The sequence below is a fragment of the Oryctolagus cuniculus genome, chromosome 14, assembly GCF_051225735.1.
Source record: "Oryctolagus cuniculus isolate XC-2025 breed Fujian yellow rabbit chromosome 14, ASM5122573v1, whole genome shotgun sequence".
NCBI lineage: Eukaryota > Metazoa > Chordata > Mammalia > Lagomorpha > Leporidae > Oryctolagus > Oryctolagus cuniculus.
Window position 1 is genome coordinate 89,807,421 of NC_142880.1, and position 4,381 is coordinate 89,811,801.

A 4,381-nucleotide genomic window follows, 5' to 3' on the forward strand; every position below is an offset into this window, starting at 1 on the left:
GCGGCGCCGGCACACCGGGTTCTAGTCCCGGTCGGGGCGCCGGATTCTGTCCCGGTTGCCCCTCTTCCAGGCCAGCCCTCTGCTGTGGCCAGGGAGTGCAGTGGAGGATGGCCCAGGTGCTTGGGCCCTGCACCCCATGGGAGACCAGGAAAAGCACCTGGCTCCTGGCTCCTGCCATCGGATCAGCGCGGTGCGCCGGCCGCAGCGCGCCGGCCGCGGCGGCCATTGGAGGGTGAACCAACGGCAAAGGAAGACCTTTCTCTCTGTCTCTCTCTCTCACTGTCCACTCTGCCTGTCAAAAAAAAAAAAAATAAATAAAGTTCCACAGATGGACTGGCCCAGAGCACAGTGGATTAACTGCTACCCTCAATGCCGGCATTAATCCAGCTCCCTGCTAATGCACCTGGGAAGAAAGCATTAGATGGCCAAAGTACTCGGGCCCCTATCACCCACGTGCAACACGTGCAACACTCCAGTGGAGTTCCTGGCCCCAGACTTCGGCCTGGCTCAGCTCTCACTCTCTCTCCCCCACCCTGTGTTACTCTTTCAAATAAAGAAATCTTAAAAAAAAAAAAAAAAAAAAAAAAAAGAATCCCACAGATGATGGGAACGGAATTCCCTGCTTGAAAATGTAGGCTGAACAAAACATAGCTGACTTCTGCCTAGAGCTAAAGCAGTGTTTCTCAACTTTTTTTATTGTCCCCCTAAGGATAAAAACATAATTTAAATGCTCCTTAATGAGCAAAATAATAATATTTTTAGGGACATGGTTGTGCTTTGAAGGGGTACAAGCTATTGTAATAGCTCACATTTTTCACTCTCCAAGCGCTGATTGACCGTCAACTACTAGTGGTGACATCACCCTTGCGGAGATGCATGAGCTACAGCTTTATCACCCATGGCCTTGCAAACAAGACTGCCCCTGGCCATATCCCTCGCTCTTGATGTCCCACCACCACCATAAGGCAGGAACTCCAGCTGGCAATCTGCAGCCTGGTACAGATCAGGGCTCTAAAGGACAACTTATTGGAAAACTGGAAACATGCTGGCAGAGAAGCAGATGAGGAGGGGAAGGAGAGTGAAATGAAGAACAAGAAAGTCTTATCCAAAATTCCAGAAAACAAATCAGTTGCTAAGAAAGCAAGCCAACAAATTCAACAATCTTGCATTCACTCTGTAGAATGAATTTTACAGAAAACCCTAACAAAAACTTTAAATTGGAAACATTGAGCATTTGAGAGAGAGGGAAGAGAAAGCAAATACAGCATAACCTCCATTAAAAAATACAAAATTTTTCAGCAAAAAAGTAAAAAACTAAACTACAAGGCAAGTAGATATTTAAAAGAAGCAATGAAAATTTTAAGAAATAAAATATATTGATTAAATTAGAGATGTAATAAATTGGACTGAACTGTTCTTTTTAGTTGGTGATAGATAACAGATGATGGATATATAGATGGATAGATACATATGTACAAACATATAAAGGAATAGCAGTTATGAAATATAGAGGCTAGATTGAGAGATTTCAATATTTTAATGAATAAGAGTTTCAAAGGAAAATGCTAAAATGAATGACATAGATGCAATATTTGAATAAATTGCTGCTGATCATTTTCCAGAATTAAAGAACGAAAACTGGGGACCCATATTGTGGTACACCAGCATCCCATATGCAAGTCCCAACAGCTCTGCTTCCAATCCAGCTTCCTGCTAATGTACCTGCAAAAGCAGTGGAAAACGGCCCAAGTACTCGGGCCCCTGCACCTATTTAGTAGACTGCAATTGAGTTCTGGGCTCCTTGCTTCTACCTAATCTAGCATGACATTGCAGCCATTTGCCAGTGGATGGAAAATTCCTCTCTCTCTCCATCTTTCTCTCTCTGTGTATATGTGTGTCTGTGTGTGTTCTTATCTCTATGCCACTCTGCCTCTGAAATAAATAAATCTTTTTTAAAAAAATAAAATCTGATGATCATCATATCAGTACAATCCAAATGCTAATCAGAACAAGTAAACCAAACCGTGACACCTTGAAGTAACACTAAAGAAATCAAGGATGAAGAAACAGTCTTAAAACCTATTGAGGGACCAGCACTGTGGTGTAGAGGGTAAGCCTGCAGTGCCAGCATCCCATATGGACGCCAGTTTGAGTCCCAGCTGCTCCACGTCCAATCCAGCTCTCTGCTATGGCCTAGAAAGCAGTGGAAGATGGCCCAAGTCCTTGGGGCCCTGCACCCATGTGGGAGACCCAGAAGAAGCTCCTGGCTCCTGGTTTCTGGCTTCGGATTGGCACAGCTCTGGCCATTGTGGCCAGTTGGGGAGCGAACCAGTGGAGGATGGAAGACCTCTCTCTCTCTCTCTCTCTCTCTCTCTCTCTTCCTCTCTTTCTCTCTTTCTCTCTCTTTCCTCTCCTTCTCTCTCTAACTCTTACTTTCAAATAAATAAATAAATCCAAAAAAAGACCTATTGAAGTGAAAATATGAAAAACATAACTAACAGCAGGTACCTTGTAGTAAAAGCAGATATTAAAAGCTAATGAAATAATACCTTAAAAATGTTGAGAAACAGTCATTTAAAATGTTAACATACAGGCAAATAGGGGTAAAAAATACACAAAACTCTGTATTACCTTTGCTACTTTTCTGTAAATCTAAAATAATTCCCAAAATGGCTTATTTTAATGCAAAGAAAAGAAAAAATCTGTTAAGCTAGAATTTTATAGCCAATTAATCCATCTGTCAAAGATAGGAGTGTAATTTTTGAGAATATACCTCAGCAAGAAGTACATCAAACACAGAACAGTAAGTTGCAGGATCACAAAAAGATGATGAACCTAGAAACTGATGAATTTCTCTCCTTCCTTCCCTCCTGCCCTCTTTCCTTTATGAATAATTCAGTCTAAAATCCATTAGGTGAGACCACGCAAGGTAAGGCTGTGGGGAGAGAAGCGGCGGCAGCAGCAGCAGCTCAGCATGGGGTCTGAAGCTGTAGCAAAATGAGATCATCTGCGTGGCTTCGTATTGGTTGTTAACGCTGAAGCAGAAACCTGCTCAGGAGAGAGCTGGTCACCCCCCAGCACAATCCAAGTAAGGTGAGGAGGTCCTCTGTGTGCTTGGGGGGTGAGGGAGGGCACTGGTGGTAGAGAAAGGTTGGTTGTAAGTGAATATATTGAGAAGATAGAAGCCAGTTGTTTTATTTCAGAGAGCTGAAAATAAAAGGTGAAAGCTAGAATGAATTCTGTGATACTGGCTTGTAATTGGAAGTTCTGGTATGAACTCAAAGTTTTCAGTGCCTGCGTGTATGTGTCTGTGTGTATTTGTGGATGTTCACTGAGGGGGCCTAAGGAGCATCAGTGCCCCAAAGGATTAAACCTACCTCATGTCCAGATATTGGTTTCTGAATATCATTCTTTTTTTTTTTTTTTTTTTTTTTTTTTTGGCAGGCAGAGTGGATAGTGAGAGAGAGAGAGAGAGAAAGGTCTTCCTTTGCCGTTGGTTCACCCTCCAATGGCCGCCGCGGCCAGCACGCTGCAGCTGGCGCACCGCGCTGATCCGATGGCAGGAGCCAGGTACTTCTCCTGGTCTCCCATGGGGTGCAGGGCCCAAGCACTTGGGCCATCCTCCACTGCACTCCCTGGCCACAGCAGAGAGCTGGCCTGGAAGAGGGGCAATCGGGACAGAATCCGGCGCCCCGACCGGGACTAGAACCCAGTGTGCCGACGCCGCAGGGTGGAGGATTAGCCTATTGAGCCGCGGCGCCGGCCATTTCTATTACTTTAAAGCTCTCTACTTTATCTCTACTTTATCTCTCTAGTGAGCCGTGGCGCCGGCTGAATATCATTCTTTACTAAAGGGTATCAGGGCTTCTTGGAGAAATGCCTAGTTCCAGGAAAAAATGATGGAGAGGGTAGGCTAACCATCTTTTCTATGAATGGCCCTGGAAAAACTGAATATCCATTTGCAAAGGAATGAGGTTGGGGGCTGGTCCTGTGGCACAGAAGATTAAGCCTCTGCCTGCAGCACCAGCATCCCATATGGGTGCCAGTTGAAGTCCTGGCTGCTCCACTGCTGATTCAGATCCCTGCTAATGTGCCTGGGAAAGCAGTGGAAGAGGCCCAAGTACTTGGGTCCCTGCACCCACATAGGAGAACTGGAAGAAGCTCTTGGCTTCTGGCTTCTGCCTGGCCTAGCCCTGGCCATTGTGACCATTTGGGGAGTGAACTAATGAATAGAAGATCTCTCTTTCTCTCTCCTTCTCTATCTATGCCTTTCAAATAAATAAATAAATATTTTTTAAAAAGTGAGGTTGGACCCTTCTCACACCATATACAAAAATTAACTCAAAATGAATCAATGAGCTAAAACCATAAAATTCTTAGA